The following is a 27,905-nucleotide window of genomic DNA, read 5'->3' on the forward strand; positions in this document are numbered from 1 at the left end:
TGTTTGCTTGAGGAGTTGGGGAATTTAAGTTTTTTAACAACCTTAACCTATCCCATTGTATCATCTTTAGATTCCTTCACTAAAATAGGTTTCTCATTATCTTTCCTTCCCCTAGGATTGAATAATTTAGGGTCATCTCTTTTCCCAAGTTTCCCAATAGCTCTTCTATTATTTTAAATATTTATAGCCATTGTATAAGCATCCCTTAATTTTTTTGGATCTTTATCCCTAAGGACATAAGCCATCTTACTATTGAAAGCATTAAAGTAAGTAGTAAGACACACATCTTCATTCAATCTTGTTACTTGAAAAAGTTTATACGTACCTTTTTGAAACCTGACATTGAAGTCAAAGGCTAATTCATTTGGGTTCTTCTTGATATTATTGAAGTCATTCAACATGAAACTAGCACTAGTCTTATCACCATATTGTTCCTTGAATAGGTTCTCAAGATCACTCCATGATCTGATACTATCATCGGGCAATCTTCTGAACCAATCTCTGGCATCTTCAATTAGTGAATGAATGAAAAGTTTCATCACTACATCCTCATGTTCAACCTCATAATCATTAATCATATCAATGAACCTTCTGAGATGCTCCTCCCCAGTAATAGCATTATTTCTAGCAAACTTGGTGAGTTTGTCCCTAAGGTCATTTGAAAAAGGATGAGGAAAACCAGGGATACCTAAGAAAGACATTTGCCTATATTTTTCCATATAAATGGGTTTCCTTTGGGAAATTGGTATACTTGAAGAACTTGCCCCAACATTCTAATTTTGGAAAGGAGGCTGAGTTTGCTGGGAAATTTAAAGTAGGGGAAAATGGCCAGTTGTAGCATATGTTGAAATAGGGGCTAGATGTGAGGAACTTTGGCCTATTGTGAGAGGATCAACACTGGATATGGTGGGTACAACCAATGAAGTCTAGCTAGATTGAGTAACTAAGGAAAAATTTGACCTAATGAATTGGATTTTTCTTCGAGCCTCAGTAGCTTGAGCTTCATTTTCTACCCTTTCAAGTTCCTTGGTTAGATCTTCCTTTTCATTTCTTGACTTCTCCAAATCCAAATCAAGCTTTGACATGACTAAAGAAGTAGGCTTATTAGGGAGACACGGCTCAGTGATTTGTATCCCAATAGCATTTTGCTTTCCTTTATCCAGGTCCTTCCTATGTACTTGCTCCACTTTAGTGTCCAAAGGCTTATAAGGTTGAACCTATTGAACAATAGGGGCCTGACTCTTTTTAAGAAGTTGTTCTTGCCTTTGAACATCAGTCCTCAAAACATCCATATTTCAAAAGATGTCAGAGTGTAGATTAGAAGATCTCTCTTCCAACCTCCTATTTTGGTCTTGCAAGGAAGTCATTTTCCTAAGCAAGTTATCTCTTTCAATGATAGTATTCATAATAATTTTCTCCTTTTCTTTTTCTAAACAAATGTATCTAGCTTCTTCATCAGCAACTTTCTTTCTAAGGATGGCAAGTTCTGGAAATAGTTCCTCATGATCTATAGTAGCAGGCTTAGAATCTATTGGGTCAAAGTATATAAGGTTTGCTACATATGGTTCCTATCTAGGACTAAAATCCATTTCCATATTGTCTCTAAAACCCCAACTATGGTTCATTTCATTCACCATGTTTGATCTACAAGGAAAGTCCCCCACAAGTGACATATTTTTATCTTGAAAGACCTTTAATGGGGTTGAAAAAGTTCCCCCAAAAGTGCAACTTCCTCTCACTCATTACTTTTGGAAGAAAACTCCCTCTCTTCCACAAGATGATATAATGACTAAGCTAATAGATTTCTTCTAGGGACCCATGTAGAATTAAAATCAGACCTCTTCTTATCATAAACCCTTTTCATAAACCCTAAACCTTATCAATTATAGAAAACAATTACCTGATTCTTTAAATCATAAACAATCAATAAGAGATATACAACCATTTAGATTGCATTAAACTTAATAGAAAAACTTATCTATTAAGTCTCAAAGCTAAAGATATGTGAAAAAGAGACAAAACTTCAAAGAAAATGATAATTAAAGCTAAATTCTTCTATTTAATTTCAAAAATTGTTGATAAAACTCAGAATATAATACATAGATAAAACCACTTTTCCAGAATGTTTTCCTTTTTGTTTTCAAATGTGCATATAATAGAACTCATTAAAGTAACTACATAACACTCTGGATGACCTAAAAAATAATAATATTACATATATGAAAATTCTACAGGCAACTAACCTCTACTTCTCATTGTGGGAATCCATAAATAGGAATGCAACAAGCTACAGATGATAGGAGGACACATGTGAATTTTTTTATGAAAACAAAAACTTTTGGAAGATGTACATAATAAATACATAGATCACTCTCCCAAAATATCAATAAAAAAGATAAGTAGTTGAGGAAGCAAAAAACCATTAATGTTGAGTCTTTGATCTTTTCTTGTCCTTGTACTTTATCTACCTCGTATGCAAAAATCTTAGCAACCTCCTATTGGTAGAGCCTTATTTCACCTACTACTTCCCAAACATAAATCTCTCTTTTGGTGGGCCAGTCAGTATTCTTTACCTCTTGTAAGTCTTTAGTGGCCTTGGTCCATCTAGCATCCATAATTGCTTTGGATTCAACAATAAATTTATTCAAATTTATCTCTTTCCTAAAAAGAGAATCAGTCAAAGTATGGAAAGGGGAATCAAAGGTATCCTCAAAAATTGCTACTATAGCCTCCTAGGTCAAAATGTCATCAAAAGAAGTTGACCACTCCTACTAGTCCCTTACAACATTGGTAGCACCAAGTATTGATTGTATACAAGGTTCTACTCTGTCAGTCAGAATTTTCAATTTACCTTATATAACTTGTGATTTACCAATAAATAAGCCACTTAATTCTCTTACTATTTCTAGGCTCTCCTTTATAGTGATAATTTTATCTGATAAATCTAGATTTTTAGCCATCAACACAATTAATCTATCCAAAAATTGAATGTAGTGCCCCCATAGACAAAAAGTAGGTGTTAACCACGAGAGTGCCTCATTGCAAAACTAATCAGCACTTTGTAAAGCAACAAAAGAATTATAAGCCTATTGTGATAGGTTCTTCAGGACATCAACCCTATGGCTTATCATACTTCTAAGGATCTCTATCCTTACATATCCTCCCTACTAGACTGATTGAGTGTCAATGCTCATTCTCCTTGGTTATGAGGACTCATCTTCCTCTGTATCTTTAGTCTAAACAAAAGCATCAATAGTATCTCTGGCTGGCACTAAAGTCCCTTATCCTTCTTCTCCTTGAGTTGGAGCCATTCTCTATTCTACCTATGCTAGCTACTCTCTAAGGGATGCAATTTCATCCTCAAGTGTCTGGACTTTAGCTTCAAGCTCAACAATTCTTTCCTAGTACACATGATTGCTTCTAAGCTCATTTTCATAGAACTTCCTGACATCAATCTAGTCATGTATGGATTGGGCCAACCTTGTCTCCATTTCCTCTACCTTGGCTTCATTCATAAATGAAAATTTTTGTAATGCCTTAGAGATCTTTGTGCCAGAGATGACCTGTAGAGTCCATATTATCATGTTGCCCTCCTTTGTGATCTACACATCCATTAATTTAGGTTTGTTAGAAGTAGGGGCCATGCTCCAGATTGCCAAGGACATGGTATTAATGTTGAAACTAGTCCCTCTCTTCAATCCCTCAACACCAATTGCCTCATAGGAGATGACATTTTCCTACCTTCTAATTTGATCAAGAATGAAAGCTTGCTCCAAGTCCCAACCAAGCACTAGCAACATACCACTTCTTTCGACTAGATAATTGGTCTCCTGTAAAGTCATTACTTTTCTTTCAAGATCATAGACCTGTAATTTTTCAATCAACTCCATCCTCTATTCATCTAATTCATCAAGTTTCATCTTGAGGATGAGCTCACTCTATTTTATTTTATTTAAAAAGCTCTTGAATTCATTGGATTTGATGAATTCATCATCCTGCAAGAATTGCTGAGCTTGGATGATCCTATCATCTAGTCTTGTTGTGGCCAACTCTAGGTCTATCAAAGTGTTCTCTGCTACATCAGCCCTAGTCTGGAGGTAATTCTATCTCATGTCAGCAAAATACTAACTACTCATTGGAAAAATTTGCAAAGTTCTTTGCCTAACTTGGGGAGGGATCTACACAATTTTCTACCTTTTGTGCCCTTTTTCCATCCAAGATTCTTTGGGTGCATCCTCCTCCTCAACCTCAAGGGTCATATTAGGTTCTGGGATATCAGAGCACACTCTTTCCTCATCCCCCATTGGACCTTCTTGTAGCTTGGTCATTATCTTCGCATGGTCCATGACCATCTTTCTAATTCTCTAGGGGTAACAGATATCCATGTAAAAACTTGGGAATTAGGAATCAATTCTCTTTAATTCTTTTTCTACCCTTAGAACATCATCAATCTTTGCAAGCTTGTTAGTTTCCTCCCCTTCTACTACTATGTTTGGGATGATGTCTCCATGGGGCAGCTCCTTGGAATTGGGCAATACATAGTTTCTCATTTCTTTCAATGTTGCCCTCATTCATCCCTCAGATTCATCCATTGTGTATGGGCCTGTGCATAAATGATAGTGGTGCAGGAAAGAATGAATAGAATCTAGGGCCTCCTTGCCAATGGTAAAATTACCAATTTTAAAACATCTACACAAAAATATTCCCCTATGCACCTAAGGGCCTAGATAATCTCTATTAACCATGAAAATGTTAGTGTAGTTTTTTATTTTTCCTTTTTTGCTAGGTTTTTCCTACACTTTTTAATAATCTCACTTAGGTTAATAAAGCATGTCTTATTAGGTGAATGGTTGTGAGGTGTCACCTTCCTACATGTGAGCATCCATTAGCTATCTTGGGAAGATACTTTGCTATCTTTAGTCCGATAGATGGTTGCTCCTCATTGGTTGGTTTTGACACCTCCTCCCTCTTCCTAGCCTATATAAGCATGCTACCCGGCTTGTATTTGCATCTCTTGTTTTTGCATCCTCTTAATGCTATTTTGCTTCCAGCATTTGCATTACTCTCTTGGAGACTAACTCTATGATGCTATTTTGATTTTGTATCATTTGCATTCATAGTTTAGATATTTACTCTTTGCACTAGTTTTCTGGGTTATTAATCTTTTCAGATTCTAACATGGTATCAGAGCTTTTCTATGTGCAAGAGTAGATTTTAGTTTCCTTATTTGAGAGATTCGGGGGGGGCAAATAAACTTTATTGTAGTTTTTTGAAAAACAAAGTATGCTCTTCTCTTGCATCTTTGGATGATCCTGAGAATCAGAAAAGTTTTGACAAAAACAGTTTTTCTCTGGGGTTTCAATCTCAAATTTGACAACCAACTTGCATATTTGGAGTTTTCAATCAGTTTTGCAGGTTCCAGCATGTCATTGATGGATTTAAAAAGCTGATCCAGCATTTGCATGTCATATTTTGGTTGCTGGGGTCGTTTTCTGATTTTTGGAGCCGTTTTTTACTGTTAAAAGCGTCTGATTTACACAACAGCAACATCTTCTGTTCATCAGCAAGAAAAACGCTTTCTGGGTTTTGTTCGCAGCCTCGAAAAACCATCTGGGTATCTTTTAGATTTTGCATGCAAGTTGCATATTTTTCAAAATCAAGCATGCAAAGCTATAGCCATACCCCTCTCCGTTGGCAGCCGCAGATCTGAATGCAGTTTTCAAATGTCTCGTTCTTGCTCATACAGACTTCGATTTTGATGATTCTTGTTATGAACTTGGCTATTTTTTTGTGCTCTATCCACTAATGGAATTAGTTTTTGATTTTCATGCATGAATTCTTCAGAAATTGCAGATTCTCAGCCGTGACTGTGCACAGTTCTCGTTTTGGAAACTTCGGAGGATCATAACTTTCTCATACGACCTCGTATCGAGGCGATTCTTTTTTTGAAAGTGCATGATTTTTCGAGTAGATCGCAGTGGTGCTATTGGTTTCCTTGATTATTGTGCCCAAGTTTCACTTTTAGCATATGCTCTTCATGAGGGTTTGTAATGCATTGAAATCAAGACCACTAAACATCTCTTTCTAGTGGTAATTGTAAATGCACTAAAATAAAGTGCCAAATCATATTTCTTTGGGGGGGGGGGGGGGGGGGGGGTTCTTTGATTGAGTAAAAAGGGGGGGGGGCATTGTCGTGGCTGGATTCTCTTCCTTTTAGCATTTCTTTGCATTCCTTCATCATGGATCAAACAAATATGCCCATCCTAACTCCATAAAATTACTTTGAGTGGAAATCACGCATGATAATTCACTTAAGGAAAGCTGGATTAAATAAGATAACTATGGGACTTGAAACTGAACCTGCTAAAGATGAAGACAAGCCTAAGTGGTTTAACAAATGTGATGAGGCATATGGAACATTGTGTTTATCTGTTTCTCCTGACTTGCTATTTCACATTGAGTCTTTGGATACACCAAATGAAGTATGGACAAAGCTAGAAACATTATTTGGCACACAAGATTCAATGAGGGGTCATATGTTGGAAAATAAATTAATTAGTTTGAGTCCAGGCAATTTCAACAAAATCCAAGATTTCTTCACCAAATTGAAATCACTAAGGCTGCAGTTAAAACAATGTGGAATTGAAAAGAAAGATGAACAACTGATTCTCAGTATTCTCTCTAAGCTAAGTTCAGAATATTCTGTGTTTGTCTCTACCTTCTATGCTACTAAGGGTGCACTTGGTACTCAATTCACCATGCCATCTCTAGATGATTTTGCTGTCAATCTTACTCGAGAACAGGACAAGCTAATCCAGATGGGCACTCTTAAATCCTCTAAGTCACATGCCTTAGCAACCAACCAAGGCACAAAAGAACAAAAAGGAAAAAGTAGTAACAACAATAGTAAGGATGAGAAACAAAATAATAGTGAGGAAAAGAAGGATCAGATACCAATTGCTTCAAAAGAAACTATTGATACCTCATCCTCCAAGGGCGATAAGCCTAAGAAAGAAAAGGTTAAATGTGCCTATTGTAAAAGACCCGGTCATGATGAACATAAATGTTTGAAGAAACAAATTGATCACTTGACATACATTCTTGAGAAGAATAATATTAGTGTTCCTGAGTCTATCAAACAAAGTTCTAATGAAGAGTCTAACAAGGCAAAAGAAAACAACAAGGGGAAAGGAAAGGGCAAAGCTCTTGTTGCAGTTGCTTCCTCACCATCCACTTGGGTTCTTGATTCAGGTGCTTCACACCACATGGCTTCATCTAAGGAAGAACTTGCATCCTTAGAGCCATGTACTATGCCTTCTATTTTGATGGGTGATGACACTCCTATTGAGGTGTGTGGGAGAGGGTCTGTTGATGTGGGGGATGGCACATTCCATGATGTTCTTTGTGTACCCTCATTATCAACTAATCTCCTATCAATATACCAAATCACTCACACAGGTTTAGGCAAGCGGGTTGAGTTCACTCCTGATTCAGTGGAGATACGTGAGTTGCATAGTGATTCTGTAGTTGCAGTTGGGAGAGCAGATCATCAGTCACGGCTCTATCTGTTTTCTCACTTTGTTCCCGATCCTCCTTCATCTGTTTTGCTCACTCACTCTAATGATGTGAGTAAATTATGGCATGAGCGGTTTGGCCATCTTAACTTTCGCTATTTGCATCAGCTCAACCAATAGAGCATGGTCACAGGGTTGCCTTCAGTTCAATTCTCAGGAGGTGTTTGCCAAGGTTGCATTCTTGGTAAGCATCCTAACGAAAAGTTTGACAAAAGTAAGGCATGGAGAGCTTCACAGATACTAGAGTTAGTTCACAGTGATTTGGCTGGTCCATTTCAACATCCTTCTTTCAGCAGGGCCCGATATGTCCTCACATTCATTGATGACCTTTCTCGATATACATGGGTGTACTTTCTCAAACAGAAGTCAGAGGTATTTGACCATTTTCAAGACTTCAAAAATTTTGTAGAAAAGCAATTTGGGAAAGCCATCAAGATTTTGCGCACAAACAATGGTGGTGAGTATGTCAACCATCGGTTTGAAAGATTTTGCAATTCAGAGGGGATTGATTTACAGCATTCAGTTCCATACAATCCTCAGCAAAATGGTGTTGCAGAACGGAAGAATAGATCCTTGAAGGAAATGGCAAACTATATGATTCACTCTAGATCTCTTACACCACAGTATTGGGCAGAAGCCATTAATTGTGCTTGTTATATCCAGAACCGTGTTCCTCACCGAGCCTTGAAGGGAGTTACTCCTTTTGAAGCTTGGAGCGGTCGAAAACCATCAGTTAAGCACTTTCGAGTTTTTGGCTCCCCTGCATGGGCCCACATTCCTACAGAGAAACGTAAGGCCTTGGATCCGCAAAGCAAACCTTGCATATTTGTAGGTTATCCTGATGGTGTGAAGGGTTATCAGTTGCTCCACCCTACTACACATGAGTTATTCATTGAGAGGAGTGTTCAGTTTGAGGAGGGATCTTCAAGCTCACTTTCTATCACTTCTCCAACTTCTACCTTGACATTAGAGTCACTTGGAATACATGACAAATCTTCTGATGAGTCAGATTCACCTGAACAGTCTTCTACCTCTACTTCTGATGCAGAAAGTGATTCAGAGAACTCACCTCCTTCCTCTCCTAGTCATCATTTAGAGGTTAATGATTCCCCTCCAGATTCTCCATCTTCTTGCCCACTTTGGGCTAGACAAACCTTGCAGTCTGCAGGTGATTGGGTTGCGGATCCATCAGACACTAGGCGAACTCGTTCACAATTCCAGGATGCTCCACATGTCTTCATTGCTACTGCCTCAGATCCACAGTCCTTTCATGAGGCTTCTGGTATTTCTGAGTGGGATACAACTATGCAGGAAGAGTATAGTTCCTTGATGAGGAACCACACTTGGGATCTTGTCCCTCTTCCTAAAGGAAGAAAAATTGTTCGATGTAAGTGGATCTATCGGACAAAATTTGCAGCAGATGGGTCAGTTGACAAACACAAGGCTCGCTTGGTTGCCAAAGGATTCTCCCAGGTTTCGGGGATTGACTACTCTGAGACTTTTGCGCCAGTTGCCCGAATGAATTCCATTCGAATTGTTCTTGCCATTGCTGCAGCTAATCGTTGGGAAGTACATTAGATGGATGTGAAGAGTGCTTTTCTTCATGGTGACCTTCATGAGGAGATCTACATGGAGCAGCCACAGGGCTTCCTTCAGGATTCTTCACTTGTGTGTCATCTTCGAAAGTCTCTCTATGGCCTCAAACAGGCTCCTCGGCCCTGGTATGCCAAGATGGACTCCTTCCTTCTATCAGTTGGGTTCACTCGGTGCCATTCTGATCCTAATGTGTACATTTTGCAACAGGGTGATTCACTTCTATTTTTGGTTTTGTATGTTGATGACTTGCTGATCACAGGAAGTTCTTCACCCACCATTAAGGCTGTCAAAGTGGCCCTTCAGGACAATTTTTTGATGACTGACTTGGGCTTGTTGCATTACTTTCTCGAGATTGAGATCCTTCAGTCTCCTTCTGGGATCACCATCACACAATCCAAGTATGCTCTAGATTTACTCTCGAGGTTTCATATGGCTGACTGTAAGCCTGCTCCGACTCCCTTCCTTTCTGGAGTCAAACTTGAGGCTCAATGTTCTTCTCCACTTGTTGATGGCACTTTGTATCACCAACTTGTTGGGAGTCTCATTTATCTGACTCATACGGGACCTGACATCTCCTATGCTGTAGGCATGGTCTCTCGATTCATGCAGGAGCCCCATGAGTTACACTGGAAAGCAGCCAAGCGGATCCTTCACTACATTCAGGGTTCTCATAGTTGTGGGATTCACTATGCAACAGGTATTGAGCTTGATTTGGTGGGCTACACAGATTCAGATTGGGCAGGTGATTCTGAGGATCGCAAGTCTACTTCAGGGTATAGCTTCTCACTTGGGTTAGGTCCTGTTTGTTGGTCGAGTAAAAAGCAGTCTGCTATTGCTTTGTCTTCTACTGAGGCTGAGTATCGGGGGGCTGTAAATGCTGCCACTAAGGCCATTTGGATTCAACATCTTCTCACTGAGTTTGGTATCCAGATCAGACGGCCATCAGTCATATTTGGTGACAACCAGAGTGCCATTCAGATCTCACGAAATCTAGTTCATCATCAACGGACCAAACACATAGAGGTCCACATGCACTACATCCGGGAGCTCATCCATGGTCATGTCATTGACCTTCGCTATTGTCCGACTTCCGAGCAAGTTGCTGATATCTTCACCAAACCCTTCACTGAGAGCAAGTTCCTTCATTTGCGAGCTTTACTGGGGGTGCGGGATGCTTCATCTTTTGGGGGGGCCTCTTCCTCTCACTTGGAGTCCTGACTTTTTTGTAGGGGGGTTTCTTTTCTCTCTCTCTTTTGAGAAATCTTATGTACATGGGTACCTCATCAGGCTTGACTTGCCGGGACCCATTTCTACATCCACCTAAGCTTCGCTTATGGGGGGGTGTTAGTGTAGTTTTTTATTTTTCCTTTTTTGCTAGGTTTTTCCTACACTTTTTAATAATCTCGCTTAGGTTAATAAAGCATGTCTTATTAGGTGAATGGTTGTGAGGTGTCACCTTCCTACATGTGAGCATCCATTAGCTATCTTGGGAAGATACTTTTCTATCTTTAGTCCGATAGATGGTTGCTCCTCATTGGTTGGTGTTGACACCTCCTCCCTCTTCCTAGCCTATATAAGCATGCTACCCAGCTTGTATTTGCATCTCTTGTTTTTGCATCCTCTTAATGCTATTTTGCTTCCAGCATTTGCATTACTCTCTTGGAGACTAACTCTATGATGCTATTTTGATTTTGTATCATTTGCATTCATAGTTTAGATATTTACTCTTTGCACTAATTTTTTGGGTTATTAATCTTTTCAGATTCTAACAGAAAAATAGCCAAGTAAATTCAATTATTCCTAATCTAGGAGGAATGAACTTTGCTAAAATATGTGGTGGTTGGGGACAACCATAGACTCTCATTAGGGAAAAGGTAGGAAATAGAAAAATATCACCCCAGTTATGATCTAGCCTTTTTACCTCAAGTAACAGGGCTAGTCTTAAAAGACCTTTCAATATTTCAAGGGCTCTAAAATATCTAGGGTCTAACATTTTCATAATAAAAGTACTAAAATTATTGAAAAAGGACACAAAATTAGAAAAGTGATAAGTGCCATCCCATACTCATGTTCATAGCTACATTGGAAAATCTCCATTTAAATTAGAAGTTTGATCAATAAAATTAGAGCTGATATATCCCACATTCTTGTAGAGGATCAAATGCATCAACAGGGAGTAATAGGGGAATGTGAATTCTCTCATATCTCTAGTCCTAGCTCTTGCAATGTTCTCCTTCATTATATGTAATATATGACTAACATAGTCATATTAATAGGTATGGTAGGCATCTTGTACATCCCTAGCAATTATGTACTCTACTCCCTAGACCTCATCAGACCCATCCTTTCCTACAACCTTGTGGACACCATATATAGTCTTGACAAAATAACTTTTGAATTTTTCTAGGGGCATCTTCTTCTGTATCTTCTTTGGGTAATCACCCATCTTCTTCAAATCACTAGGAAAATGTTGTAGTAATGAGGCTCCTATGAAAGCATTGGGGTTTGCCTCAAATCTCCTATATAAGTCCTTCAAATCTATAGGCTAAGCCATTGCTCTAGTTGATCAAAAAGCTTCAATGAAAGATTCTCGGTCCAAGGTATATAGAATAGTTCCATCCTTTCTATGAAAAGACTTAGTAGTAGGGTTGTAACATTGGAATAGGGCCTTCATCAAGTCCACATCCATGAAATCCTCTCGGAAAATTAGCTTGGCGAGGTTCTTCTTCCACAAGTTACAAATACGAACTTTCTTCTCCCTATTGCAATAGAAGAAGTAGAAGAGCTCAAAACTAGTAACATCAGGGCACCTGGCATCTCTGTACCTAGCATATGGATCAATGAAAGTATGATCATCAATAGAGTTTTCATTTGTAGATCTTGTAAACATCTTTATCCACTCTAATGGGAATCAACTAAGCTTCTTCTATCTAATTTTAACTCCCTTCGAGGTTGAGGTCTTTGAGAGTGCCATTTCTAAGGCTTGGATTTCTTCCACTTCTTGGTCTGACATTTTGTGAATTTGCAACTAAATTACCCAAAATTGGAGATATTATGTCTTTTACAAGCTTTGGAAACAACAATTCAAAATGCACAAAAAATATAGGATAAACTCAAATTATTTCTCTTTGCAAATAGTGAATTGTGATAATGAGAAAAGAAGATCTTATAAGTTGATATGTGTAGATTAATGCCTATGTTGCATTGATTTCAACATGCTTGAAAAATGATCTCAATCCTTTTTTTCAACTTCATGGAGTGTCACCATTAATTCCAACTATGCACTTTTTGTATTGCATTCAAATCTAATGGGTTGAGAAGCCCATATTTCTTTTCTCATCATTATGTTTCCTATCAAGATTAGATTCTATGATATTGTGATAGGCATTTTCAGAGCGTCATAAGTCACTTTTTTTTGCCTTACAATCATACGATTGTAGTTAAGCTTTCCCTCTCATACCATCACAATAGAACATGTTTTCTTTTACAATATTATGGTCATCTTGAAACCATTACATCATAAAATTGACAGTTTATCATTCCTTCTGTGCAATCTTACATCAAGCCCTAGTTGTAACTATAGACGCTAAAAAATGGTTTGCATCTATGGTTTCACCACTTCTTCATACTAATTCATCCCATTTTCTGATTCTACTAACTCTGATCTTTTGGCCAAATTGATCATATTTCATCGTTTGTATACTCTTTCACATCAACTTCATATCATTTTGAAATCATATCAAATCAACTCGAAACCATTTCAAATCAACTCATAATCACCTCAAATCAGCTCAAAATCACTCAGAATCAACCATAATCATCACAAAACATGTCAAACATCTCAAATCTATCATCATTTGTCCATTCTTAGGTATTGTTGTGGCTTTCAGTGCATTGGAAACCTATCAATGTATCAAATCTTATCAAGCTGGCCTTAGTACTGACATGGCTCTTAGTACTACATCAAACTATCATTCATGTCATTTGATCTTTGACATTGTCAAGACTCTCAGTGTTAGATCATGACATCATCAAACCAGTTTAATAATGTTGACTATGACTGTCGATATCATTATAATCAAACTTATCAACTAATCTCAATCTTGTAGCATTTTACAATGTCGATTAAATGTTACATATCTTTAATTCATGTCATGTGTCCTTGACATGTTATCAATTTTTATTAATCAATCAATTTGACCATTGCTTTGGTCTACCTATCATCATCACATTCTCATCAAAGGATACTGTCGCATTTATTTGATCAATTTGGCCAATCATTTAATAATTTTCTCTATAGGATTAAATAAACCATATTTTAATCCTATCATTCTTACTAATTATTCTTCCTAATTTTCATCCTCAATTAATTAATTATATTAATTAATTTATTTATCATTCACAAACCATGGAAATTCTTAATTTCCTAAGTCACATTTTCCTCCATTAATTCCATTTTTTACTAATTTCTATTTTGTGGAATAAATGATTTTTAATTCAAATATTCCATGAAATATTGGCATCATCATGACACATGGTTGTGACACCTTGTGGATTCTCCTTTGACACTTGGCTAAGAGATTTCATAATTCAATATTCTTATTCTCTTATGCATGGCTATCTTTGGCTTCTTTGTCATAGATTCTTGGCTTTAAGTGGGCTTGAGGTGTCCTATGACATGTCATAGATTCTCTTCCACATTTAGCCAAGTTTGACTTCCATGTGTCATAGAATCCTATATTTGGCATCTTTTGTCATATGCATCATGGATTCTCAAAGGAATCTCTTGCCACCTCACATATCTAAGGGTGAAAAATCCAATGCTCTCATCCTCCATGCCCATTATAAAATGAACACTCTTTCTCTCATTTTTGGTCCTTGTCTTTTTGGTATTTTCCACTCCATTTCTCACACTAAAATTAAAACTTCAAGTATTCTCATAGAAATATCCATATCATAGGCTTTTTGCTTCAATTTTGTGTTCACTATAGGCAACTTGGTAATTCGGTGTTTCATTCTAGGTTCTAGAACCCTAATCTACACTTCCACATGTTGCATTGCATCCCTAAACCTTGAAAATCACTTTAAACCACTCAAAACATTCAAATTTTTCATTTTAGGCATCCTAGCACCTCTATTTACCCATTGCATACCTCTTACTTACCAACTACTTACTTTCATGGCCCCAATTGCATCATGGGAGCACTTGGTATTGTCTAAGCATAGTTAGTAGTTTAGGTGCACACTTGGGAGGTAGAAAGCCCATTCAGGTTTCCCTCCATTGCATTTGCATTCTTAAGTATCATGCCAACACTTACAAGGACAAAATCAGCTTAGAGACCTAAAGAACTTTATCAACCCTTATTTTCTAAGGCACCAACACAACCAGAACCTCATTCAATATAGAAGAAGAGCAAGAAAACCCAAAAAACTTTTGACGAAGACCAAATCAAGGCATCACAACCGTTACTTACAGACCCCTTGAACATGTATCTGCAAGATCACCATAATCAAGCTATGACACAAAAAACCTTAAACAATACACCTACCATGATATTTCCTCCAAACACTTCCCCCACACATGGGATGGTTCAATGGAGTCCTGACTTTGAACCTATATTTGTGCCAATACCACCCAAAGGTCGAAGGGTACCAACCACACCCGAGGATGAACAAACACATTCCTTTGAATTTAGCAAACCCAATTCAAGTACCTTCAACTATAGCAAATCAAACATACAACAGGGTACTGTACACTTAAATGATGACTCTGACATTGATTATGGTATCACTGACGAAGAAATGGCTAGGGCATGTCAAGATAAAAATTTCTGCAAGAACTTTAAACTTTTAACAGCCCAAGAAATTGTCAAATTCAACCCAAATGTGGAGGGACCTAAGTCTAAACATCAAACCAACACAAAAATTGGAAACATAGAACCCATGATCAATTTGGACTTAGATAAGGGAAAACAACCTTTGGATTTTTTAAATATGGCAATGGCACCAATAAGGTCCCATCAGGAACCAACAATTGAAATCCTCCAAAGTACATTTGAACACATCAATGTTAATCCCTTGTTTGATGAACCACAACCAATGAAGGTAAACACGACTCTCCCTAGATATCCCAAGAGGACATTAAGACTTGATTTTAGTCACATGATGCAACAAAAAGATGCACCTAAAGGGACTTGTGCTCTAGGGATGCTAGACATATCTCCTTTGTAGACAAATCAACAAAGTGCACCTTTTCTCCTAACTGATCTACCAAGTGTTATGACATCAAATGTTATGGAGCCTCCTACAAATAAACTATGTGAAACATAAACTACAACAATCCCTATTGATATGCAAAGGAAAAGCCTTATTGACATCACACCTGTTCCTAAAAGAAATGCCATCACACAAAGGTGCCAAAGTAATAATACCAATATGGTGGTCAATTTGAGAGGACTTAATCAACTCCCACAACAACATCAACTTATGGTGGTACAAGGACTTAACACTTCCAACCCTCAACCAAGTCTACATCCACTTAACACACATTCCACATATCAACAGCAACATCAACCACAGAAAAAACAACCTCAAGTGGTGCAAACATCCAACATCCCTAATGCATAGTCCAAACTAAACCCACTTGAATTATATGCAATGTATCAACAACAAGAAGCCATGTTTGCTAAATAGCAAGAGCAACTCAAACAATAGTTGGAATATCAAAGACATCTTGAGCAAAAAATTGCATACCAGCAACATTTGTTACAACAACAACATGTGCCAACACAACCTCAATAGATACCTCTACAACAACAATCACATACATGGTCTCACATACAACCAACAGAGGTATCCCAACAACAACCACAATAAATGGCACAACAACAACATATGATACATCAATCATAGTCAATATTGTGACAAGTGCCACATCAAATACCACAACAAGTACCCCAACATGGTTCACAATAGGGCCCTTTTTGTCTTTGAGGTGCCAACATACCTCTACCACCTAGTGACACATCACCAGACTCATCAAACATAGAAATGTTACAACTGAGTAGACATAGCTCTCAGCATAGCAAATAGTCTACTCATAGGCACAAAAGACTTGAAGGGAAAGCTATCATGCAAAACCCTAATGAAGAGCTATTGCAACAATTCAAACAACTTTCCAAACAAGTCAAGGAATTGGCTGTCTAAAAGAAACAAACTCTATATATAGAAAGGGACCTATGTCCTAATCCATTTGACAAAAGTCTGTATATGCCTCCATTCCCAAAACCCTTTGAGGCTCCAAAGTTTGAAAAATACTAAGGAAAAGGAAACCTTGTTGATCACATCTAAGAATTTTGTGCCTCTTGTACCAAAATCAATGATGAGCCCACTTACCTCATGAGATTGTTCCCTTGTTCTCTAGGCAGGGCCACACTTGAATGGTACTCTAAACTTCTTGATACTATCAAATCTTGGTCAGAATTCGCAGACAAGTTCATCTCCCACTTTACCTTTAACATTAAGAATGAGTTGACACTTTTTGATTTGTGCTCAACTAAATAGAAGATAGGAGAACCATTTATCACATTCTTGCTATGTTGGAGAAGCTTAGTCAGTCAATGCTCACTACACATTCCTAAAGAACAAGTTAACCTATGCATTGAAAACTTAGTCCTAGACTTAATGTATGAACTCAAAATCAAGAGTCCAAGTACCATTTCTAAATTGATGAAAAAAGGGGCTAGTATTGAAGATGCTCTTATCCATAAGGGAATCCTCAAGATGAACAAGGACAACAAAAACACCAACTCATCTAATGACAAGGATAAATTTTTCTCCAAAAATGAGAATGTGACTAATGATGGCATCATGAATGGATGAACAATTAGCACAACACAACCTCAACTAACATTGAAAGGTGCAAACCCTACCAATTCAAAAACCCCTAATCAAACATCAACCCCATAATAGAAGATTGAGATCTCCATACAAGAAAAACCTCAAAGACATCTTAGAACCAAGGATAGGAAATTCACACCATTGGGGATACCTCTTGAGACTGCACTACAATAGTTACTGAGTAATAACTTCCTATAGTTACTCCTAATCAAAGATGAACCATTGACTAAAATAGATTGGTGGGATGACAACAAATACTGTGATTACCACTGCACCAAAGGAAATAAGACCTCATCATGTTTTCAACTAAAGCAAGCAATACAAGACCTCATTGATGATGCTGTCATCAATTGATCCATCACTGTTAGCATCCAACTTTGACCACACTATTTTCAAAGATCCTTTGGGTAATCATGACAAAGAGAAACCCTCCAGTTCAAACTCTAACTCTAACCAAGTATCTCACATTAGGAAGCCACCAATTTCTCCCCAATCTTATGATAAATCACAACTATTACAAGAACAATGCTTTGAGATTAGTACAAAAAATACCACTTCTACCAATGAGAATTATTTTGTTTGTATTAAGAAAACACAAGCAGGACAAAAACCCTCTTTGATATCTCCTAGCAAGTATGGACTTTGGTTTACTATCATGTAGAAGAAAGGCTATGATGGATGCAGTGGTCTTGGATCTCAGAAACAAGGTATAATTGAACCTATCATTAGAAAAGGATGACCTCCTAGTTTGGTGCTTGGATTTAAACCATTATGAATAGGTTCTCCTAGTACTATGATACCTACATGTAAGACTATGGATGTTTTGAACGATGAAAATGCATCTGAGGATATCCCAGCTGAAACCAAAAATCCTCTAGCTTCTGAGCATGACCCCAATGATATAACTAAGTCTAATGCCCATATCCTTACCTTTAACCAAAACCCATTCGGCATGGATGATGACATCCCCTCAAGCTATCCTGAACTATTGGATTGGGACCAACGTGGACCACCAATTTTTGATAAATTTGACAATGATGAAACTCTCACAACAGACTTTGAAATCTATGAAGGCATTATGCTTGACAATCATTAAGAAGAAATTTCTTCTAAAGAGCACACATTGGCATATTTTGGGGAGGCAAATCCATCTTCTAGTTACAAAGCTAAAAGCAAAGAAAAAAATGACAAAAGTAGGTCTCTTGGTGAAAATCGAAAGGCACCATTAGACCATAAAAAAATGAAAGCTAAGTAGCTCCCAAGGATACAAAATGAAAAATATAATGCCATGAATATTAGTGTTCCAGTGTTCAACATGCAACAAAGTCTTTCAGAGCTCTCTTGATCAACATTCATGTGGAAGGTCATTTGTCTCAACCCTCCTAACCCTCCCTTATATCCAGTTGTTTATCCCTAAATCCAACCACCTAATTTTCCCAACACCCAATTATAATTAGATGCTTTGATTCACAAGAGGCAGATACTATCGTACATACCATACATGATGGTATATCTCAAGGCCTTTTTAGTGGTTTGATTTTAGCTACAGACTCAGACCAACTCCTATGTAGTTATGGTTAGTCATGGATCTAGAGATTATCAACTAGCAACAATAACACCAAATATCTTCTCAGCATTCATCAGCAACATTCATTCCATCTAAAAGTCCTAAAAAAAATAAAAAAATAGTAGAAAGTCCTGAAAAAAGAAAACAAAAAAGTGAAAAAAGTCATGAAAAAATGGATGCCTTGATGAAAACCTAGCAAATAAGCATCTTGGCACAAAAATTTGAGTCAAGAGAAATTTTTTTTCCACAAGTGAAAACCTGGCAAACAGGCACTTTGGGCAAGTACCATGGTGAAGACCTAGCAAACAAGTGCCATGTGTAATCAGTTATTGCTCCTCTATCTATTAGGATTCCATTTGGTTTTTCCCCCTTTATCATTCCTTGATCATATCCTTCATATTGCAAGAGATCCTTGGTCCCTGACCATGACTCACAAACTAGTTAATATCCATTGTTATCTTACCCAAAACATAATCAATCTATACATACTGTGTCATTGGCCTTTGTACGTAGTTTGTGTCTTGTCTAGGGGCATATTACCTACACAATGCATGAGTTTGAACTTGACCTAGGGGCATATCCCTAAGCAGTTTTTACCGATTGGACCTATCACATAATGGATTGGAGTTAACACTTGTACATGCTTTTATGGTCCTAAAAAAATCCTAAAAATTCAAATACAATCTTGAGAAAATCCCTAAAAATCATAAAATGTCCTGGAAAAATCCCTAAAAATCATAATATGTCCAAAAAAAATCACATAAAAATCATAAATGTCCTAAAAAATTTCTAAAAATCATAAAACATCCTAAAGGAAAACCTAAAAATTGTAAAATGTCCCGAAGCAAAATCAGTCACACAAAAATATCAAATATCCCTAAAAAACCCTAAAAATCACAATACCTATTAAAAATTTGCAATAAACCTTGCACATATTCACTATGCATAACCACCCTTTTGTGTACACACTTGCACTTTGCATATTGAAACCCAAAGCACTACACTTTCAAGACAATCACACAATCTGTGCATTGTGAACCAACAATCAATCCAACATGTCACTATGAACCTATCAATTGAATCCTTAAACAGAGCTATCACATCATCAACATGTCAAACACCATCTAAAGATCTCAAACACTAAATAAGAAAGTAATAATGGACAAGAATAGCTATTGGCTCATGCTATTTAGTGAGTGATTTATTTTTGCTTTGTTTTTCTTTGATCATGTTCCTATGCTACTCGATGATATAAACTGATCTATGAGAGTTGCCAGGATGGTTCATGGTCATCTTTTTCTATTTTTGTTTGTTACAATGTACCTTTAAGAGTCTGGGGCATCTACATATGCCTTAGGAAGGAAAAGATCATTTTCTATCTACATCGTGCTTGTTTATGCAAAAGGCTTGCATATGTGCTCTAGCCTTTTATGCCATGATGCATTACATTCCATTTGCCATATCAAAATAAAGTTCTAGATTTGACATATAGTGCACTTTACAAAAGAAAAAGTCTTCCCATCATACTAATTTCTCCTCATCTCATCTTCTCTTTCTTCTATTTCTCCTTCATCTCTTGCTCCATGACCATGATCATGTCTTCTAATTCACCAGATCATCTTCATCTTGCATTCATCCATTCCTGCATCATCCTGAACTGTCAATCAACTTTCTGTGGCTTTCCACCTATTCCAAACTCATTCTAACATTTGGCTAACCATATTTGACCCAATTTGACCATTTTTTATGATTTCACTCATGTCATGACATCTTTCCATCATTTTGGGCACTCACACAAACTTTCAGGTCATTCCAAGTCCAATCGAGCTAATTTTGGCTCCTGGAGCCTTCTAGGGAACAATCTGCACTTTTAGAACATAGTTGGGCCTCCCAAGTGTGTCTTGGGCACACTTGGTATTTTCATGGAACACTTGGGCTTGCCAAGTGTGCACTGGGCACACTTGGATTAGTTTTGGGTGCACTTGGGGCAGTAGGATGCTCGAACTACTCTCAGAGCCCCTATGTTGTACTCTAGAGCCCATAACTTTTGTGTTTTAACTCAGATTTGCAATCCGTAAGTTGCATTGGATTTTTATCTTCATTAAAAAAAAATGAACTATCATTTTCATTATTTTTTTACATTCTTGGTTGGTAACTCGTACAATTACTCTTAGGCTCTTGATTGACCCCGTTCTGCACTCTAGATCTCATAACTTTTACATTTTAGCTCTGATTTGTGATCCATCAATTGCTATGGTTCTATCTTCTTGTTGTTAAAAAATTGACTTATCATATTCTTATCTTACTTAATTTATTGAGGGGGCACCCATATGTATCATCCCTATTGGGGCATGTTGTCGCTTTTTCATTAGCATTCTTTGACACAACGCTCTAAATCACATTGTATCAAAGAGGGGAGACGCTCAAAAATGGTTAGAATCTATGGTTTCATCACTTCTTCATACTAATTCATCCCATTTTTATCATTCCACTAGCTCTGATCTTTTGGCCAAGTTGATCGTATTTCATCATTTGTATCTTCTTTCACATCAATTTCATGTCATTTTGAAATCATATCAAATCAACCCAAAACTATTCCAAATCAACTCAGAATCACCCAAAATCAGTCATAATCAGCATGAAACATATCAAACATCCAAAATCAATCATCATCTTTCCAATCCTAGTCATTTTTGTGGTTTTCATTGCCTTGGAAACCTATCAATCTATCAACCTATCAATTTGACTTTAGTACTATCATGGCTCTCAGTGCTAGGTCAAACTATCATTCATGTCATCCAATTTTTGACATTGTTGAGGCTTTTAATGTCAGATCATGGCATTATTAACCATTTTAATAATATCAATAGTGTCTGTCGATGTTATTATGATCAACCATATCAATCAATCTTGATCCTGTAGCATTTACAATGTTAGTTAAATGTTATGTATCAATCAATTCATGTCATGTGTCCTTGGCATGTTATCAATTTCAATCAATCAATTAGTTTGACCATGGCTTTAGTCTACCTATCATCATCCTAGTCAATCTTCATTATCATCACATTTTCATCAAAGGATATTGTTGCATTTATTTAATCAATTTTGGCCAATTGTTTACTAATTTTCTCTATAGGTTTAAATAACCCATAATTTAACCCTATCATTCTTACTAATTATTCTTCCTAACTATTATTCTCAATTAATTAATTGATTCATCATCTGCAAACCATGGAAATTCTTAATTTCCTAATTCACATTTTCATCCATTAATTCTATTTTTTACTAATTCCTATTTTTTGGAATAAAGGATTTTTAATTCAAATATTCTACAAAAAATTGACATCATTGTGACATATGGGTGTGACACCTCATGGATTCTCCTTTGAGACTTGGCTAAGATATGTCATATTCCATTACACATATCTATCTTTTGCTCCCTTTGTCATAGATTCTAGGCTTTAAGTGGGCTTGAGGTGTCTTATGACGCGTCATAGATTTTCTTCCACATTTAGCCAAGTTTGACTTCCATGTGTCATAGAATCCTACATTTGGCATCTTTTGTCATATGCATCATGGATTCTCAAAGGAATCTCATGCCAAGTTTCATATCTAAGGGTGACAAATCCAATGCTCTCATCCTCCATGCCCATTATAAAATGAGCATTCTTCCTCTCATTTTCGGTCCAATTTTTTCTGAGATTTTTTACTCTTACTCTCACACTCTAATCACAACTTCAAGTATTCTCATAGCATTATCATTATAATAGACTTTGCTTCAATTTTTTGTGCACTATAGGCAACTTTGGAGCTACATCATTTGGAGAAGAAAGAAGGACATGGGAGCTACAAATGAAAGAGGGAGTTTTAACATTGTTTGCTTTCTTTATTAGTTTGGCTTTCATGGTAGACTAGTGGGTGCTAATGTATGATTATTGAGTTTTTGATTTTCTCATAGTATGTTATGCATTTTACCTATTTTTTAGGTACTACAGTAACATCGAAACAACCTTTTCGAAGCTCTGAGATCTCACGATGAAAGACCTATCATAAGATCAGATACCACAAGCTATCATTCAACTTAACTTTTTGATCCCACAAATGCTGACAACAAACATATCTAGCATACATATGCTAGCTCTACCCAATTAGAAAACTAACATCTATCCTGACAACTCATGACCTGTTAATCTTTATAACCCTTATGATCCTATGATGATAAAATTTTGTGTCATCACAGCTATGCCTTGATCCTTTATATGATCACACAAAAACCCTTTTTCATAGCATCTTAAATCTTAAGACTGAACCCTTTAATCATGCAACAAGCACTATGGGACCTTAGATCTTCCTCCACTTTACAATCTAATGAGAAACACTTTATCGTAGGATTGTAACCACCCTTACTCTCTGCTCCCGATGCCATGATGAACTCTTTATCATAACATTAGAAAAAATTGTCTCATGAAAAAAATATAATGCCATAAAACCTTATGATAAAAAGGACATCATATGATTGGGCAATATCAAAATGCTACCTACAATAATAGGACAAAAGTTAATCATGAGATCGTAAAAGGCCTTCACGCTTGCCTATGATATTTTGCTAACCCTTCATCGTAACATCATAGAAAATGATGTACTTTAGGAAAATGAAAACTTGCTCATTTATATGGCCCAAGGTTAGGGAAAATATAGAGATTATGCAATTAATTAGGGTTAACTATAAATGGGAAAAATATAATCATAACCCTAGCAAAAAAAATCAATTTTTTTAACATAAAATGCAGAATTTTCTCATCAGTGAAAAGGGAGCTATTAGTTTCTAGGATATAGTCTACTTGGGGATACACCAAAGAATCTACTCCATACTCATTCATGAGAATAATTTCATCTTCTTCCTAAGAAGCTATAAATGACTCTTGACCTATCATCATTAGCTGATGGATGGAATTGATCTCTAGATTAGAATCATCCAAATGTGGCTAGACTATTTGATCATCTTGCAATAGTGGCTGAGAAGGGGAATATAAAGTCAAGTTCTTAGTAAGGATATAATTGGATATTTTCATCTTCCCAGATTGACAAGCTATATAGATATCTATAGTAGCTAGCCATGGTATCCCTAGAATTAAAGGATACCCACCCATTTCAGCCATTGGGTAGAGGACAACAAAGTCTACCAGATACTCCCAAGAGTTTAATGTGACTATGGCATCTTCTATGATCCCTTTTGGTTTAATAGTAGAACTATCAACAAGCTTAAGTATGGTTGTTTTTTTTAGAGGATAATGATATGCAATTGAGATAATACCTCTATTGTCATGAAATTTTTGAATTCTCCTAGGTAACTAAAGTATTTTGGACTTACATTATATTATTGGTGATAGTAACCATAAGACACCCAGGGTTAGAATATTTGGGTAGAATCAACATTTCCAACATCATATCAGACAATTGTCCTAAGACATGAATAACTTTTGGATCCTTCTTTCTCCCTTGTTGTTTGATACATACTTCCTTAATAGCTTTAGTATAAACATGAACTTTCTTGATAGCATCAAGTAATGGTTTTTTTACTATCATTTGCTTCAGCTAATTAAGAAAATTAGTAACTACTTGGTTTTCTATAGGATGACCCTATTCTACCAACTTATGAGGAAATAGGGGCCCCTTTGGCTGTAGGAGAGATATAATAGACTAACACATCCACTTGTTCAATCCAGGAATCTTCAACTTCAATTATTATAGGCTTTTGTAGTGAAGGAAGAGTGGTGCCTAACCTTAAGTGGATATTGGTAGCCCCTTTTTCCACTCATGTTAAATTTCTAAATTATGTGGAGAAAGATTTGATTTTTTAGATAGGGTTATGATTATATCTTTCCTATTTTACTGTTTCACCCCACCAAATTTGACTGATCTCTATTATTTTTCCCTAACCCTAGGCCATATAAGTAAGTGGGTTTCATTTTCCCAAGTACATTGTGTCTTAAAATGTTATGATGGATGGTTAGCATGGTATCATAAGCAAGCATGAGGACCTTTTCAAATCTCATGATTAATGTTGTATCATGTTATCATAGGTAAGTTTTTGAGCTTCCCTGATCATACAATGTCCTTTTAATTATAGGATCGTATAACACTTTATTCTATTCATGTTATGGTATTCTCTAATGTTGTGATAAAGGGTTCATCATGGCATAGAGAATTGGTGCAGTCATGATCCTAAGCTAAAGTGTTGATCGTCAGATTATAAAGCGAGGGGATGGAGGTCTACGGTCTCACAATGGTCATCATATGGTCGAAAAGCTTTGTTTTGAAGGCAAAGATGTTATGAAAAAGGACTTGTCGTGTGATTGTATAAATGATGAAGTTGATGTTGTGATGGAACAAATTTTTGTCATCATAAGATCATAAGGATTATAAAGGTGAATAGGTGGTGAGTTGTCAAGATAGGTGCCCGATTCTTGATTGGATAGAGCTAGTGTACAAGTCCCAAATGTGTTTATTGTCAGAATTTGTGGGACTAAGAAATATTTAAGTTAAACAATAACTTTTTGTCTCTGATCTTTCGATGAATCCTTCATCATAAGATCTCAGGGTTATGAAAGGTGGCTCTCTGATGTCACGACTAGGGCTTGATCGTAAGATTGCACAAGAAAAGTTACAAGCCACTGATGCTATGAGATAAAGGTTTCAAGGTTTCCATCACATCATAAAAGAAAGTAGGATCCTTTGTGACATTATGAAGAAATGAGCTCAACCATGATCATATGATCATATGGTAAAAGAGGGTGATCTCTAATGTTGCAAAACTCCTTTTTGAAAGATCATCGAATGAAATGGATTTGATGCCAATATTGTGACAACAAAGGGTGTCATACGATCATAAGGGGTTTTTCCACCATTTCCAATTGGCCGATATGAATTTAAAAAGGGTGTCGTAAGACCAGAGGGTCATCAATACAATGGTGCGATGTTATGCAAGGTCTTTTTAGCCACCTTGTAATAATATCATAGAATCTAATCTTGACTAGAAATTTAATGATGAGAAATGAAATATAGACTTCTCAACCAATTAGATTTGAATGCAGTATGAAAAGTGAATAGTTGGAAATTAATGGTGACACTCCATGAAGTTGATAGAGGGGATTGAGATCATTTTTCAAGCATGTTGAAATCAATGTAATATAGATATTAGTCTACACATATCAACTTATAAGATCTTCTATTCTCATTATCATAGTTCATCATTTGCAAAGAGAGAGAATTTGAGCTTTTCCTATGTTTTCTAAGCATTCTGAATTGTTGTTTCCAGATCTTGTAAGAGATAGAGCATTTTCAATTTTGGGTAATTCAATTGCATATTTTCAAAATGTTAGACTAGGAAGTGGAAGAGATCCAAGCCTCAGATATGGTAGTCTTAGAGACCTCAACCTCGAAGGGAGTTAAAACTAGATAGAAGAAGCCTAGGAAATTTCTAGAAGAGTGGATGGAACTATTCCCAGGATCTACTAATGCAAACTTTGTGGATGATCATGCTTTCTTTGATCCATATGCTAGGTGCAAAGATGCCAAGTGCCCTGATGTGACTAGTTCTAAACTCTTCTACTTCTTCTATTTCAATAGGGAGAAAAAGGTTCCTATTTGTAATTCATGGAAGAAGAACCTTGCTAATTTAATTTTTCTAGAGGTCTTCATGGATGTAGATTTGATGAAGGCCCTATTCCAATGTTACAACCTAGCCACCAAGTCTTTTCATAGAAAGGATGGAACTGTTCTATGTACCTTGGACCAAGAATCTTTTATTGAAGCCTTTGGATTAATTGGAGCAATGGATGAGCCTGTAGATTTGAAGGAATTACAGAGGAGATTTGAGGCAAACCCCAATGCTTTCATGAGAGTCTCATTGCTGCAAAATATTCCCAATGATTTAAAGAAGGTGGGTGATTACCCAAAGAAAAATTTAAAAAAAGATACTTTTTGACAAATTTAAAAGTTTGTTTGTCAAAACTATATATGGTGTCCACAAGGTTGTAGGAAAGGATGGGTCTAATGAGGTATGGGGAGTAGAGTACATAATTGCTAGAGATGTGCAAGATGCCTTAAATGCTTGTGAATGTGACTATGTTATTTATATTCTAGATATAATGAAGGACAATATTGCTAGAGCTAGGACTAGAGATATGAGAGAATTCACTTTTCCCTACTACTCCCTATTGATGTATTTTATTCTCTACAAAAACATGGGATACATTAGCTCTGACTTCATTGATTAGACTTCTAATTTGAATGGAGATTTTCTAGTGAAGCTATGGGTGTAGGTATGGGATAGAACTTACCATTTTTCTAATTTTACGTCATTTTTCAATAATTTGAATGCTATTATAATGAAAATGTTAGAACTGGGGTAATTTAGAGCCCTTGAAATTTTGAAAGGTCTTCTAAGACCAGCCCTATTACCTAAGGGGAAAAGGTTAGATCATAATTGGGGTTGATATTTTCTTTTTTCCTACCTTTTCTCTAACAAGAGTCTATGGTTGTTTCCAACCACCCCATATTTTACCAAAGTTCATTCCTCCTAGATTAGGAATAATTAAATTTATTTGGCAATTGTTCATGGTGAATAGAGAGAATCTAGGCCTTAAGGTGCACAGGGGAACATCTCTATGTAGATGTTTTAAAATTGGTGATTTTACCATTGGTAAGGAGGCCCTAGATTCTATTCATTCTTTCCTACACCATTATAATTTGTGCACAGGCCCTTATAGAATGTATGACTCTGAGGGGTGGATGAGGGCAAAACTAAAAGAAATGAGAAACTATGTATTGCCAAATTCCAAAGAGCTACCCCATGAAAACATCATCCCAAACATAGTAGCAGAAGGGTAGGTACCTAATAAGCTTGCAAAGCTTGATAATGTTCTGAGGGTGGAAATGGAATTGAGCAAAATTGATCTCCAATTTTAAGGTTTTTACATGGATATCCCTTACCTCCAAAGAATTAGAAAAATGGCCATAGACCATGTAGAGATAATGGCCAAGCTTCTAGAAGGTCCAATGGGGGAAGAAAAAAGAGTTTTCCCTGATAGCCCAGAACCTCATGTGACCCTTGAAGTAGAGGAGGAGGATGCACCCAAGGCATCTTGGATGGCAAAAGGAAATAAGAGGTAGAAGATTGTTCAATTTTTTCCATAGGTTAGGCAAAGGACCTTGCAAATTTTTCCAAGAAACAATCAATATTTTTTTTGACATGAAGCAAAACTACT

This window comes from Cupressus sempervirens, chromosome 2, assembly GCF_028749045.1.
Source record: "Cupressus sempervirens isolate cs-2001-9-10 chromosome 2, ASM2874904v1, whole genome shotgun sequence".
In the NCBI taxonomy this organism is placed as follows: domain Eukaryota; kingdom Viridiplantae; phylum Streptophyta; class Pinopsida; order Cupressales; family Cupressaceae; genus Cupressus; species Cupressus sempervirens.